General features: G+C 45.2%; 1 protein-coding gene across 6 annotated transcripts in view; it reads right to left on the reverse strand.

Moving 5' to 3' along the window:
• The window catches only part of Acsl (Acyl-CoA synthetase long-chain), a 155,593-nt gene that overhangs the window by 119,834 nt on the left and 18,372 nt on the right, over window positions 1-17,387 (reverse strand). For 3 of the 6 annotated variants that reach the window (XR_011715523.1, XM_071685742.1, XM_071685738.1), the window contains exon 1: window positions 11,769-11,896. The exons of 1 other annotated variant lie outside the window; for it this stretch is intronic. The gene's annotated coding sequence lies outside the window, so the exon portion shown is untranslated. Of the gene's footprint in view, window positions 1-9,404; window positions 9,420-11,005; window positions 11,024-11,768; window positions 11,897-17,387 lie in introns of those variants that run through there. 2 more of the 6 variants (XM_071685741.1, XM_071685740.1) reach the window with 2 other exon arrangements.

Below are 17,387 nucleotides of genomic sequence, written 5' to 3' on the forward strand. Positions count from 1 at the left end.
CTCAACACACCCTTTTCTGCTCTCTTATTACAATCTTCTTATTTCCATACATCTCTCTTACCCTTTTATCATCTACTTGACCAAACCACCATACACTGTCCCCAAATATTTAATTTCCAACATCACCCTTCTCCACATATCCTCATCTACAGCCCTGTCCTATCAACCTATTTATCTATCTCTGATGACTGTTCTCCTCTGGAACTCCCTCAAGTGGGTGGCCTCAGCAATGGGGTCTCCATAACTAATGAACTTTGGAGCTGCATCTTAGCCTTTAGTGCCTCACCCTCAACAGGCCACTGGCAGAGGGCAAGTCTAGCACAGTGTTTACTTAGGTTCCTACCTAATGTTCCTAGTGAATACCTCTGCCTAAGGCTCCTGCCTAGTGCTCCTACCTACTCATTTCTTTTCATACACACTCGCTATTCCCCGCATTAGTGAGGTAGCACTCAAGAACAGATACTTGTTCAAGTAATGAAAGGGTAAGAGGGATTTATGGTAATAAAAAGAGTGGTTGAGAGAGCAGAAGAGGGTGTACTGAAATGTTGAAATGGTTTGGAGAGAATGAGTGAGGAACGGTTGACAAAGGGATATGTCAGAAGTGGAGGGTACAAGGAGAAGTGGGAGACCCAAATGGAGGTGGAAGGAAGGAGTGAAAAAGATTCTGAGTAATCAGGACCTGAAAATGCAGGAGGGTGAAAAGCGTGCACATAATAGAATGAACTGGAACAATGTGGTATATTGGAGTTGATGTATTGTAAATGGACTGAACCAGGGAATGTGATACATCTGGGATATACCATGGAAAGGTATGTGGAGCCTGGATGTAGACAGGGAGCTGTGCTTTCGATGCATTAGTCATGACAGCTAGAGAATGGATGTGAGCCGATGTGACGATTCACTCAGGGAGTGCTCATCCTCCTCAAAGGCTCAGATTGGGGTGTCTAAATGTGTGGATGTAACCAAGATGAGAAAAAAGGAGAGATAGGTAGTTTGTTTGAGGAAAGGAACCTGTATGTTTTGGCTCTGAGAGAACTGAAGGTCAAGGGTAAAAGGGAAGAGTGGTTTGGGATGACTTGGGAGTAAAGTCAGGGGTTGGTGAGAGGACAAAAGCAAAGGAAGGAGTAGCATTACTCCTGAAACAGGGGTGGTGAGAGTATGTGATAGAGTGTAAGAAAGTAAACTCTAGATTGATATGGGTAAAACTGAAAGTGGATGGAGAGAGGTGGCTGATTATTGGTGCATATGCACCTGGGCATGAGAAGAAAGATCATGATAGACAAGTGTTTTGGGAGCAGCTGAGTGAGTGTGTTAGTAGTTTTGATGCACGAGACTAGGTTATAGTGATAGGTGATTTGAATGCAAAGGTGAATAATATGAAAGTTGAGGGAATAATTGGCATACATGGGGTGTTCAGTGTTGTAAATGGAAATGGTGAAGAGCTTGTAGATTTGTGCACTGAAAAAGGACCAGTGATTGGGAATGCCTGGTTTAAAAAGAGATATAAATAAGTATACGTATGTAAGAAGGAGAGATGGTCAGAGAGCATTATTAGATTACATGTTAATTGATAGGCACGCGAAAGAGAGACTTTTGGATGTAAATGTGTTGAGAGGTGCAACTGGAGGGATGTCTGATCATTATCTTGTGGAGGCGAAGGTGAAGATTTGTAGAGGTTTTCAGAAAAGAAGAGAGAATGTTGGGGTGAAGAGGGTGGTGAGAGTGAGTGAGCTTGGGAAGGAGACTTGAGTGAGGAAGTACCAGGAGAGACTGAGTACAGAATGGAAAAAGGTGAGAACAAAGGAGGTAAGGGGAGTGGGGGAGGAATGGGATGTATTTAGGGAGGCAGTGATGACTTGGCATGAGAAGCGTGGGAGGTGGGCAGATTAGAAGCGGTAGTGAGTTGTGGGATGAAGAAGTAAGATTATTAGTGAAAGAGAAGAGAGAGGCATTTGGACGAATTTTGCAGGGAAATAATGCAAATGAGTGGGAGATGTATAAAAGAAAGAGGCAGGGGGTCAAGAGAAAGGTGCAAGTGGTGAAAAAGAGGGTAAATGAGAGTTGGGGTGAGAGAGTATCACTAGATTTTAGGGAGAATAAAAAGATTTTTGGAAGGAGGTAAATAAAGTGCGTAAGACAGGGGAACAAATGGGAACATCGGTGAAGGGAGCTAATGGGGAGGTGATAACAAGTAGTGGTGATGTGAGAAGGAGATGGAATGAGTATTTTGAAGGTTTGTTGAATGTGTTTGATGATAGAGTGGCAGAATATAGGGTGTTTTGGTCGAGGTGGTGTGTAAAGTGAGAGGATACATGTGTCAGAGGTGGAGGGAACGAGAAGAAGTGGGAGACCAAATTTCAGGTGGAAAGATGGAGTGAAAAAGATTTTGAGCAATCAGGGCCTGAACATGCAAGAGGGTGAAAGGCGTGCAAGGAATAGAGTGAATTGGAATGATGTGGTATACCAGGGTCGATGTGCTGTCAATGGATTGAACTAGGGCATGTGAAGCGTCTGGCGTAAACTATGGAAAGTTCTACCTCTTGTCACACATATCCTCTTTGTCAATCTTTCCTCACTCATTCTCTCCATGTGACCAAACCATTTCAACACACCCTCTTCTGCTCTCTCAACCACACTCTTTTTATCACCAAACATCTGTCTTACCCTTTCATTACTTACTCGATCAAACCACCTCACACCACATATTGTCCTTAAGCATTTCATTTCCAACACATCCACCCTCCTCCGCACAACCTTATCTATAGCACATGCCTTGCAACCATGTAACACTGTTGGAGCCATTATTCCTTCAAACTTACCCATTTTTGCTCTCTGAGACAACGTTCTCGCCTTCCACACATTCTTCAACACTCCTAAAACCTTCGCCCCCTCCCCCAACCTGTGACTCACTTCCGCTTCCATGGTTCCATCCACTGACCAATCCACTCCCATATATCTAAAACACTTCACTTCCTCCACTTTTTCTCCATTCAACCTTACCTCCCAATTAACTTGTCCCTCAACCCTACTGAACCTAATAACCCTGCTCTTATTCACATTTACTCTCAGCTTTCTTCTTTCACACACTTTACCAAACTCAGTCACCAGCTTCTGCAGTTTCTCACATGAATCAGCCACAAGAGCTGTATCATCATTGAACAACACCTGACTCACTTCCCAAGCCCTCTCATCCACAACAGACTGCATACTTGCCCCTCTCACCAAATCTCTTGCTTTCATCTCCCTAACAACCCCCATCCATAAACAAACTGAACAACCATGGAGACATCACGCACCCCTGCCACAAACCGACATTCACTGGGAACCAATCACTTTCCCTTCTTCCTACTTGTACACATGCCTTACATCCTCGATAAAAACTTTTCACTGCTTTTAGCAACTTACCTCCCAAACCATATACTCTTAATACCTTCCACAAAGTATCTCTATTAACTCTATTATATGCCTTTTCCAGATCCATAAATGCTACTTATAAATCCATCAGTTTTTCTATGTATTTCTCATATACATTCTTCAAAGCAAACACCTGATCCACACATCCTCTACCACTTCTGAATCCACACTGCTCTTCCCCAATCTGATGCTCTGTACATGCCTTTACCCTCTCTATCAATGCCCTCCCATATAATTTCCCAGGAATACTCAACAAACTTATACTTCTGTAATTTGAACCCTCACCTTTATCCCTTTTGCCTTTGTACAATGGCACTATGGATGCATTCCGCCAATCCTCAGGCACTTCACCATGAAGCATACATACAATGAATATCCTTACCAACCAGTTAACAACATAGTCCCCCACTTTTTTAATAAATTCCACTGCAATACCATCCAATCCCGCTGCCTTGCCAGCTTTCCTCTTCCGCAATGCTTTCACTACCTCTTCCCGATTCACCAAACCATTTATTCATCATAATTAATCACTGTCTCCCGTGTTAGAGAGGTAGCGCAAGGAAAAAGACGAAAGAATGGCCTAAACCCATCTACATGCACATCTATATACATAAATGCCCACACACGCACATATAATACCTATACATAATTGCCCACACATGCACATATACATACCTATACATTTCAACGTATACATACATATACATACACAGACTTATACATATATACAAATATACATATTCATACTTGCTGCCTTCATCCATTCCCATCACCACCCCGCCACACATGATATAGCATTCCCCCCCCCTCCCGTGCACATATAAGGTAGTGCTAGGAAAAGACAACAAAGGCCACATTCGTTCACACTCAGTCTCTAGCTGTCATGTGCAATGCACTAAAACCACACCTACCTTTCCACATCCAGGCCCCATAAAACTTTCCATGGTTTACTCCAGACGCTTCACATGCCCTGGTTCAACCCATTGACAGCAAGTCAACCCCAGTATACCACATCGTTCCAATTCACTCTATTCCTTGCATGCCTTTCATCCTCCTGTATGTTCAGGCCCCGATCGCTCAATATCTTTTTCACTCCATCCTTCCACCTCCAATTTGGTCTCTCACTTCTCCTCGTTCCCTCTACCTCTGACACATATATCCTCCTTGTCAATCTTTCTTTACTCATTCTCTCCATAAGACCAAACCATTTCAACACACCCATACACACAAATGTTCATACATATTCATATCAACATATACACATATACATACATATAAATACACATACACAGACATATACATATATACACATGTACATATTCATACTTGCCCGCCTTCATCCATTCCTGGCGCTACCCCGCTCCACAGGAAACAGCATCACTAAACCCCACTTCAGCAAGGTAGCACCAAGAAACCACATCCCCACACCAAATACCTTCCACATTCTCATACCCACACACACAACAAATCACCCAAACACCAAATATATTACATAAGCAAACCACACACCTTCATCCCCACACATCATATACCTCCAACATCCCAACACACCAAGTACCTACCACACCCCTAAATGAACTTGCATGGTGTAGTGGTTAGTGTTCCAGACTGTCAGGCATTCACAGGCTGCCCAAGGTTGAAAGCATAGGTTCAAACCTTGGTTGCAGCAGTCAGTCCATAGTCAACCCAGCAGTTCATTCCCTCCTAGGCGTTGGTCAATAAAGTGGGTACCTGGCTCACACCCTTTTATCAGAGGCATAAGGTGTGTGTATAAATAGGAAGAAAGGAGAGTTATTGGTTCCCACTGAGCTCAGTCTGTGGCAAGGGTGTGTGGTGTTGCCATAGTTGTTTAATTTGTGTACGGATGGGGTGGTGGGGGAAATAAATGCAAACATTTTGGAGAGGGGAGAGTATGCAGTCTCTTGGAGATGAGAGGGCCTGGGAAGTGAGTCAGTTGTTGTTTATTGATGAAACAGTACTGGTGGCTGATTCAAGTGAGAAACTGCAAAAGTTGGTGACTGTATTCGGAAGAGTGTGAGAAAGGAGAATGATGAGGGTAAATGTAGATAAAAGTACAGTAATTAAGTTCAGCAGGGTTGAGGGACAAGTATGCTGCAATGTAAGTTTGAAAGGAGAAAAAAGTGAAGTGTTTTAGATAGCTGGGAGTGGACTTGGTTGTGAAAGGAACCATGGAAGCAGAAGTGAGCCATAGGATGGGGGAGGGGCAAAGGTTCTAGGAGTGATGAAGAATGTGTGCAAAAAGAGAATGTTACCTCGGAGAGCAAAAATGGGTATGTTTGAAGGAATAGTGGTTTCAACATTATATGGCTGCAAGGTATGGGCTATACATAGGGTTGTGCAGAGGAGGGTGGATATGTTGGAAATGGAATGCTTGAGGAAAATATGAGGTGGGAGGTGGTTTGATCGAGTTCGTAATGAAAAAGTAAAACAGATGTGTGGTAATATAAATAGCATGGTTGAGAGCAGAAGAGGGTGTGTTGAAATGGTTTGGACACATGGACAGAATGAGTGACAAATGATTGACAAAGAGGATATATATGTCAGAAGTGGAAGGAATAAGGAGAAGCAGGAGACCACATTGGAGGTGGAAGGATGGAGTGAAAAACATTTTGAACGATTGGGGCTTGAACATGCAGGAGGGTGAAAGGCTTCCATGGAATAGAGTGAATTGGAATGTAGTATACGGGGATCAATGTGCCATCAAAGAACTGAACCAGAGCATGTGAAACATCCTGGGTAAACCATGGAAATGTCTGTGAGGCCTAGATGAAGATAGGGAGCTGTGGTTTAAGTGCATTACATATAACAGTTAGAGAACGGATGTGAAGAGATGTGGCCTTTCTTTATATGTTTCCTGGCACTACCTCACTGACACAGGGGGTGGCAATGCTGTTTCCCATGGGGTGGGATGGCGACAGCAATGGATAAAGGCAGGCAAGTATGGAATGTATGTACATGTGTATTTATGTATATATGCATGTATAAGGAGTATGGAATAGCCGCATTGGTCACATCAACCAGAGATGGTCAACTCATCATGTCAACCCCTGGGATGGTTCCACTGGTAGTGTCAACCTCTGGGATGGCCACGCTGGTAGTGTCAACTCCTGGGATGGCCACACTGGTAGTGTCATTCCCTGGAATGGTCACACTGGTTGTCGATACCTCGAACGGCTACCCTGGTAGAGTCAACCCCTGGAATGCTCACAATAGTAGTATCAACTCCTGGAATGGCCATACTAGTAGTGTCAGCCCCTGGGATGGCCACTCTGGTAGTATCAACCACCGGATGGCAACACTGGTAGTACCAACTCCTGGGATGACCACATTGGTAGTGTTAAACCCACTGGTAATATCAATCAATGAGATGACCACACTGGTAGTGTCAACCCCTGAGATGGCCACATTGGTAGTGTTAACCCCTGAAACAGCCACACTGATAGTTTCAACCCCTATGATGGCCAGCCACACTGATAGTGCCAACCCCTGTGACACACACACTGCTAGTTTCAATCCTTGGGATGGCCATACTGGTAGTGCCAATCACTGGGATGGCCATACTGGTAGTGTTAATCACTGTGATGGCCATACTGGTAGTGTTAATTACTGGGATGGCCATACTGGTAATGTCACTCACTGGGATGGCTATACTGGTAGTGTCAATCACTGGGATGGCCACATTGGTAATGTCGACCACTGGGATGGCCACACTGGTAGTGTCAACCCCTGGGATGGCCACACTGGTAGTGTTAACCCTTGGTATGGCCACACTGGTAGTGCCAACACCTCTAGGATGGCCAAATTGAAAGTGTCAACTTCTGGGATGGCCACACAGGTAGTATCAACCCCTAGCATGGCCAAATTGGCAGTGCCAACCTCTGGGACGTCGACAACGTTAGTGTCAACCACTGGGATGGCTAAACTGGTGATGTTAATCTCTGGGATGGCCACACTGGTAGTGTCAACCCCTGGGATGGCCACAATGGTAGTGTCAACCCCTTGGACAAGATGGGAGAAGCAAAAGGACAATAGTCACAAGGTGGGAAAGAGGCAGGTGGACGATACTCACAAGATGGGAGAGAGGTAAGAGGACAAAAGTCACACGGTGGGAGGCAGGTGGACTATACTCACAAGATGGGAGAGAGGCAAGAGGACAACAGTTACAAGATGGGAGAGAGGCAAGAGGACAATACTCACAACGTGGGAGAGAGGCAACAGGACAATATTCACAAGGTGGGAGAGAGGCAGGTGGACAATACTTACAAGATGGGAGAGAGGCAAGAGGACAATACTCACAAGGTGGGAGAGAGGCAGGTAGACAATACTTACAAGATGGGAGAGAGGCAAGAGGACAATACTCACAAGGTGGGAGAGAGGCAGGTGGACAATACTTACAAGATGGGAGAGAGGCAAGAGGACAATACTCAAAAGGTGGGAGAGAGGCAGGCGGACAATACTTACAAGATGGGAGTGATGCAAGAGGTCAATAGTCACAAGATAGGAGAGGCAGGTGGACAATACTCACAAGATGGGAGAGAGGCAGGAGTACAATAGTCATATCATGGGAGAGAGGCAAGAGGACAATAGTCACAAGATGGGAGAGGCAACAGGACAATACTCACAAGGTGGGAGAGAGGCAGGTAGACAATACTCACAAGATGGGAAAGAGGCAAGAGGACAAGTCACAAGGTACAAGGTGAGAGAGGCAAGAGGACAATACTCACAAGGTGGAGAGAGGCAGGTGGACAATACTCACAGATGTGATAGACCCAGTTGAACAATACTCACAAGATGGGAGAACGGTAGGTGGATAATACACAAAAGATGGGAGAGAGGCAGGTGGACAATACTCACAAGATGGGAGAGAGGCAAAAGGACAATAGTCACAAGGTGGGAGAAGCAGATGGACAATACTCACAAGATGGGAGAGAGGCAAGAGGACAATACTCACAACCTGGGAGTAAGGCAGGTGGACAATAGTCACAAGATGCGAGATATGCAGGTGGACAATACTCACAAGATGGGAGAGAGGCAAGAGGACAATAGTCACAGGGTGGAAGAGAGGCAAGAGGTCAGTATTCACAAAATGGGAGAGAGGCAAAAAGACAATAGTCACAAGGTGGGAAAGGCAGGTGGACAATACTCACAAGATGGGAGAGGCAAGTGGACAATACTCACAAAGTGGGAGAGAGGCAGGTGGACAATACCTTGTGACAAGATGGGAGAGAGGCAAGAGGACAATACTCACAAGGTGGGAGTGAGGCAGGTGGATTATACTCACAAGATGGGAGAGAGGTAAGTGGACAATACTCACAAGAGGGAGAGAGGCAGGTGGACAATATTTACAAGATGAGAGAGAGGCAAGAGGAAAATAGTCACAAGGTGGGAGACAAGCAGGTGGACAATACTTACAAGATGGGAGAGAGGCAGGTGGACAATACTTACAAGGTGGGAGACAAGAGGACAAGAGTCACAAGATGGGAGAGAGGCAGGTGGACAATACTCACAATATGTAAGTGAGGCAGGTGGACAATACTCACAAGATGGGAGAGAGGCAGGTGGACTATACTCACAAGATGGGAGAGAGGCAGGTGGACAATACTCACAAGATGGGAGAGAGGCAGGTGGACAATACTCACAAGATGGGAGAGAGGCAAGAGGACAATAGTCACAAGATGGGAGAGAGGCAGGTGGACAATACTCACAATATGTAAGTGAGGCAGGTGGACAATACTCACAAGATGGGAGAGAGGCAGGTGGACTATACTCACAAGATGGGATAGAGGCAGGTGGACAATACTCACAAGATGGGAGAGAGGCAGGTGGACAATACTCACAAGATGGGAGAGAGACAAGAGGACAATAGTCACAAGATGGGAGAGAGGCAGGTGGACTATACTCACAAGATGGGAGAGAGGCAGGTGGACAATACTTACAAAATGGGAGAGAGACAAGAGGACAATACACACAAGATGGGAGAGAGGCAGGTGGACTATACTCACAAGATGGGAGAGAGGCAGGTGGACAATACTCACAAGATGGGAGAGAGACAAGAGGACAATACACACAAGATGGGAGAGAGACAAGAGGACAATACTCACAAGATGGGAGAGAGGCAGGTGGACTATACCCACAAGATGGGAGAAAGGCAGGTGGACTATACTCACAAGATGGGAGAGAGGCAGGTGGACAATACTCACAAGATGGGAGAGAGAGACAAGAGGACAGCAGGGGACTATACTCACAAGATGGGAGACAGGCAGGTGGACTATACTCACAAGATGGGAGAGAGGCAGGTGGACAATACTCACAAGATGGGAGAGAGGCAGGTGGACAATACTCACAAGATGGGAGAGAGACAGGAGGACAAAAGTCACAAGGTGGGAGAAAGGCAGGTGGACTATACTCACAAGATGGGAGAGAGGCAGGTGGACAATACTCACAAGATGGGAGAGAGACAAGAGGACAATAGTCACAAGATGGGAGAGAGGCAGGTGGACAATACTCACAAGATGGGAGAGAGGCAGGTGGACAATACTCACAAGATGGGAGAGAGGCAGGTGGACAATACTCACAAGATGGGAGAGAGGCAGGTGGACAATACTCACAAGATGGGAGAGAGACAAGAGGACAATAGTCACAAGATGGGAGAGAGGCAGGTGGACAATACTCACAAGATGGGAGAGAGACAAGAGGACAATACACACAAGATGGGAGAGAGGCAGGTGGACAATACTCACAAGATGGGAGAGAGAGAGACAAGAGGACAATACACACAAGATGGGAGAGAGGCAGGTGGACAATACTCACAAGATGGGAGAGAGGCAGGTGGACAATACTCACAAGATGGGAGAGAGGGAGGTGGACAATACTCACAAGATGGGAGACAGGCAGGTGGACTATACTCACAAGATGGGAGAGAGGCAGTGGACAATACTCACAAGATGGGAGAGAGACAGAGGACAATACTCACAAGATGGGAGAGAGACAAGAGACAATACACACAAGATGGGAGAGAGGCAGGTGGACAATACTCACAAGATGGGAGAGAGAGACAAGAGGACAATACACACAAGATGGGAGAGAGGCAGGTGGACAATACTCACAAGATGGGAGAGAGGCAGGTGGACAATACTCACAAGATGGGAGAGAGGCAGGTGGACAATACTCACAAGATGGGAGAGAGGCAGGTGGACTATACTCACAAGATGGGAGAGAGGCAGGTGGACAATACTCACAAGATGGGAGAGAGACAAGAGGACAATACACACAAGATGGGAGAGAGGCAGGTGGACAATACTCACAAGATGGGAGAGAGAGACAAGAGGACAATACACACAAGATGGGAGAGAGGCAGGTGGACAATACTCACAAGATGGGAGAGAGGCAGGTGGACAATACTCACAAGATGGGAGAGAGGCAGGTGGACAATACTCACAAGATGGGAGAGAGGCAGGTGGACTATACTCACAAGATGGGAGAGAGGCAGGTGGACAATACTCACAAGATGGGAGAGAGACAAGAGGACAATACTCACAAGATGGGAGAGAGGCAGGTGGACAATACTCACAAGATGGGAGAGGCAGGTGGACAATACTCACAAGATGGGAGAGAGACAAGAGGACAATACTCACAAGATGGGAGAGAGACAAGAGGACAATACACACAAGATGGGAGAGAGGCAGGTGGACAATACTCACAAGATGGGAGAGAGAGACAAGAGGACAATACACACAAGATGGGAGAGAGGCAGGTGCACAATACTCACAAGATGGGAGAGAGAGACAAGAGGACAATAGTCACAAGATGGGAGAGAGGCAGGTGGACAATACTCACAAGATGGGAGAGAGAGACAAGAGGACAATAGTCACAAGATGGGAGAGAGGCAGGTGGACAATAGTCACAAAATGGGAGAGAGGCAGGTGGACAATACTCACAAGATGGGAGAGAGACAAGAGGACAATACTCACAAGATGGGAGAGATACAAGAGGACAATACACACAAGATGGGAGAGAGGCAGGTGGACAATACTCACAAGATGGGAGAGAGAGACAAGAGGACAATACACACAAGATGGGAGAGAGGCAGGTGGACAATACTCACAAGATGGGAGAGAGGCAGGTGGACAATACTCACAAGATGGGAGAGAGGCAGGTGGACAATACTCACAAGATGGGAGAGAGGCAGGTGGACTATACTCACAAGATGGGAGAGAGGCAGGTGGACAATACTCACAAGATGGGAGAGAGACAAGAGGACAATACTCACAAGATGGGAGAGAGGCAGGTGGACAATACTCACAAGATGGGAGAGGCAGGTGGACAATACTCACAAGATGGGAGAGAGGCAGGTGAGGTAACAGACTGTGGGACGGGCTACACAAGTAATGTGGAAGCCAAGGTCGTGATAATGTGATGTCTGTCAGACATGGGATTCGCTCTCATTGACCTTTGGATAGAGTGGTACCATGATAGCCGGCCCAGTAGAGTGGGGTTCCACGCACCATGACAACTGAATATAGGTCGACAGCCTACTGGTCACATTATCTGGGCCACACACAAACATTGCAGGGCTTATACTGGCCACACACATCCCTCCACCTGGGCCACCTCAACAGTGGGCGGGTTATATTGGCCACCCAAATCCCTCCACCTGGGCCACCTCAATAGTGGGCGGGTTATATTGGCCACCCAAATCCCTCCACCTGGGCCACCTCAATAGTGGGCGGGTTATATTGGCCACCCAAATCCCTCTATCTGGGCCACCTCAACAGTGGGCGGGTTATATTGGCCACCCAAATCCCTCCACCTGGGCCACCTCAACAGTGGACGGGTTATACTGGCCACCCGCATCCTTCTACCTGGGCCACCTAAGCAGTGGACATTATATACTAGCCACTCACATCCCTCTACATTGGCTACTCTAACAGTGGACGGGGTATAGTGGTCACCCACATTCAAAGGTGCCACAAGCACAAAAAGAGAAAACATGGTAAATATGTGGAGCCCAAGACTCTGGAACATGTGAACAGGTATCATCAGAAATAGCCCGGAAGAGGAAAACTTACGATTACCCTGGACAAGTACTTGTAAAGTGTATCAAAGAGAACACATCATATTAACAATTGAACACTCTGCTAACCTGAACAGAACAGATCATACGAACAGTAGAACTCTGCCAACCTCAACAGAAACAGTCACGTTAACAGTACAACACCCAACTTCAATAGGACAGATAATATCGACTTTCGTAACCATGTCATGCAACCTCACATATATAAACCAACAAAGAAAGGCACAAATCACAGAAAAAGGACATCTTACAGGTAATAACTGCAGTTATATGCGGTCTTGACCTACTACGTTCATCTGCAACCACCAACACTACATGATCATAAGTTGGATCTAAACTTCTCATATGATGATGTAGCAGAAACATTCGTTGTAAAGATTGAAACATTCAACCTGGTCAATGCACTAATGTGCAAACTACCAAAGGTAAAGCCACAAGAACTTACGTCACAAAAGTGCGAGAATCATGGCGAGATATGTTGGTGTCACCAACACCTGTTCTTCACCCCACCTAACAAGTTCTCCCTCTCTTGGTGTCACCAACACCTGTTCTTCACCCCACCTAACAAGTTCTCCCTCTCTTGGTGTCACCAACACCTGTTCTTCACCCCACCTAACAAGTTCTCCCTCTCTTGGTGTCACCAACACCTGTTCTTCACCCCACTTAACAAGTTCTCCCTCTTTTGGTGTCACCAACACCTGTTCTTCACCCCACCTAACAAGTTCTCCCTCTCTTGGTGTCACCAACACCTGTTCTTCACCCCACCTAACAAGTTCTCCCTCTCTTGGTGTCACCAACACCTGTTCTTCACCCCACTTAACAAGTTCTCCCTCTCTTGGTGTCACCAACACCTGTTCTTCACCCCACCTAACAAGTTCTCCCTCTCTTGGTGTCACCAACACCTGTTCTTCACCCCACCTAACAAGTTCTCCCTCTTTTGGTGTCACCAACACCTGTTCTTCACCCCACCTAACAAGTTCTCCCTCTCTTGGTGTCACCAACACCTGTTCTTCACCCCACTTAACAAGTTCTCCCTCTCTTGGTGTCACCAACACCTGTTCTTCACCCCACCTAACAAGTTCTCCCTCTCTTGGTGTCACCAACACCTGTTCTTCACCCCACCTAACAAGTTCTCCCTCTTTTGGTGTCACCAACACCTGTTCTTCACCCCACCTAACAAGTTCTCCCTCTCTTGGTGTCACCAACACCTGTTCTTCACCCCACCTAACAAGTTCTCCCTCTTTTGGTGTCACCAACACCTGTTCTTCACCCCACCTAACAAGTTCTCCCTCTTTTGGTGTCACCAACACCTGTTCTTCACCCCACTTAACAAGTTCTCCCTCTCTTGGTGTCACCAACACCTGTTCTTCACCCCACTTAACAAGTTCTCCCTCTCTTGGTGTCACCAACACCTGTTCTTCACCCCATCTACCAAATTCTCCCTCTCTCAACAGACGATAAAGAACTGAGGAAATAATATTGGAATTAATATTTACAGATATGGACCTAATATGTAACATGAACATCAACACCAATGTATTCAGAACATACACAAGTTTGGATGGTAAACCGTTTAAGACAAAGTGCTACTCACCATTCATCAAGTTTAGGTTTAAGTAATCAGAAAAAATAAAAATGGTACGATATAATCAATAAGATGATGTCTGCCTCACAATGGCATCGTATCTTAAAAATCCCAAATATCCTGTATTCCACTGAGGTTGACATGTTTGCTCTCCAGACAAGTTCAGTTTAAAAAACAATCTTCTTGTGTAATTACGTTCACTCGATAATCTTTCTTATCACTCAAACATATGAAAACTAAAGCAAAAACTTGATATTTCCAGGTGTTCATGAAGACGTTTTGACAAGAGCCTTACTAAACGATTGCTGATAAACTGAATATTGAATGTTAGGGGATAGCATTAATGTTTAATTTATCATAAGTTAATACCATTAGGACGAATACAAATTAAATAACGTCAAAAAGTTATAAGACCGAGTTCAAAGGATAAAACTTAGGTAAATATTGATGTTTGTCACTGATCAAAGTACTCCGCAAATCTTGACCAACTGGTAATGTTTCAATATAATGCATGCAATGAAAGACATTAACCTAATACACCAAATCACAATATATATATATATATATATATATATATATATATATATATATATATATATATATATATATATATATATACATATTTTTTTTTTAATAATTTTGCTTTGTCGCTGTCTCCCGCGTTTGCGAGGTAGCGCAAGGAAACAGACGAAAGAAATGGCCCAACTCACCCCCATACACATGTATATACATACACGTCCACACACGCAAATATACATACCCATACATCTCAATGTATACATATATATACACACACAGACACATACATATATACACATGCACACAATTCACAGTCTGCCTTTATTCATTCCCATCGCCACCTCGCCACACATGGAATAACATCCCCCTCCCCCCCTCATGTGTGCGAGGTAGCACTAGGAAAAGACAACAAAGGCCACATTTGTTCACACTCAGTCTCTAGCTGTCATGCAATAATGCCCGAAACCACAGCTCCCTTTCCACATCCAGGCCCCACACAACTTTCCATGGTTTACCCCAGACGCTTCACATGCCCTGATTCAATCCAATGACAGCACGTCGACCCCGGTATACCACATCGATCCAATTCACTCTATTCCTTGCCCGCCTTTCACCCTCCTGCATGTTCAGTCCCCGATCACTCAAAATCTTTTTCACTCCAGCTTTCCACCTCCTATTTGGTCTCCCACTTTTCCTCGTTCCCTCCACCTCCGACACATATATCCTCTTGGTCAATCTTTCCTCACCCATTCTCTCCATGTGCCCAAACCATTTCAAAACACCCTCTTCTGCTCTCTCAACCACGCTCTTTTTATTTCCACACATCTCTCTTACCCTTACATTACTTACTCGATCAAACCACCTCACACCACACATTGTCCTCAAACATCTCATTTCCAGCACATCCACCCTCCTGCGCACAACTCTATCCATAGCCCACGCCTCGCAACCATACAACATTGTTGGAACCACTATTCCTTCAAACATACCCATTTTTGCTTTCCGAGATAATGTTCTCGACTTCCACACATTCTTTAAGGCTCCCAGGATTTTAGCCCCATCCCCCACCCTATGATTCACTTCCGCTGCCATGGTTCCATCCGCTGCCAGATCCACTCCCAGATATCTAAAACACTTTACTTCCTCCAGTTTTTCTCCATTCAAACTTACCTTCCAATTGACTTGACCCTCAACCCTACTGTACCTAATAACCTTGCTCTTATTCACATTTACTCTTAACTTTCTTCTCTCACACACTTTACCAAACTCAGTCACCAGCTTCTGCAGTTTCTCACATGAATCAGCCACCAGCGCTGTATCATCAGCGAACAACAACTGATTCACTTACCAAGCTCTCTCATCCCCAACAGACTTCATACTTGCCCCTCTTTCCAAAACTCTTGCATTCACCTCCCTAACAACCCCATCATAAACAAATTAAACAACCATGGAGACATCACGCACCCCTGCCGCAAACCTACATTCACTGAGAACCAATCACTTTCCTCTCTTCCTACACGTACACATGCCTTACATCCTTGATAAAAACTTTTCACTGCTTCAAACAACTTGCCTCCCACACCATATATTCTTAGTACCTTCCACAGAGCATCTCTATCAACTCTATCATATGCCTTTTCCAGATCCATAAATGCTACATACAAATCCATTTGCTTTTCTAAGTATTTCTCACATACATTCTTCAAAGCAAACACCTGATCCACACATCCTCTACCACTTCTGAAACCACACTGCTCTTCCCCAATCTGATGCTCTGTACATGCCTTCACCCTCTCAATCAATACCCTCCCATATAGTTTACCAGGAATACTCAATAAACTTATACCTCTGTAATTTGAGCACTCACTCTTATCCCCTTTGCCTTTGTACAATGGCACTATGCCCGCATTCCGCCAATCCTCAGGCACCTCACCATGAATCATACATACATTAAATAACCTTACCAACCAGTCAACAATAGTCACCCCCTTTTTTAATAAATTCCACTGCAATACCATCCAAACCTGCTGCCTTGCCGGCTTTCATCTTCCGCAAAGCTTTTACTACCTCTTCTCTATTTACCAAATCATTTTCCCTAACCCTTTCACTTTGCACACCACCTCGACCAAAACACCCTTTATCTGCCACTCTATCATCAAACACATTCAACAAACCTTCAAAATACTCACTCCATCTTCTCACATCACCACTACTTGTTATCACCTCCCCATTAGCCCCCTTCACTGAAGTTCCCATATAGATATAGATATAGATAGATATATATAAGCTTTGCGGAAGATGAAAGCCGGCAAGGCAATGGGTTTGGATGGTATTGTAGGGGAATTTATTAAAAAAAAAAAAGGGAGTGACTGTGTTGTTGACTGGTTGGTAAAGTTATTTAACGTATATATGACTCATGGTGAGGTGCCTCAGGATTGGCGGAATGCTTGCATAGGGCCATTGTACAAAGGCAAAGGGGATAAAGGTGAGTGCTCAAATTACAGAGGTATAAGTTTGTTGAGCATTCCTGGGAAATTATATGGGAGGGTATTGATTGAGGATGAAGGCATGTACAGAGCATCAGACTGGGGAAGAGCAGTGTGGTTTCAGAAGCGGTAGAGGATGTCTGGATCAGGTGTTTGCTTTGAAGAATGTATGTGAGAAATACTTAGAAAAGCAAATGGATTTGTATGTAGCATTTATGGATCTGGAGAAGGCATATGATAGAGTTGACAGAGATGCTCTGTGGAAGGTACTAAGAATATATGGTCTGGG

The sequence above is a fragment of the Panulirus ornatus genome, chromosome 40, assembly GCF_036320965.1.
Source record: "Panulirus ornatus isolate Po-2019 chromosome 40, ASM3632096v1, whole genome shotgun sequence".
NCBI lineage: Eukaryota > Metazoa > Arthropoda > Malacostraca > Decapoda > Palinuridae > Panulirus > Panulirus ornatus.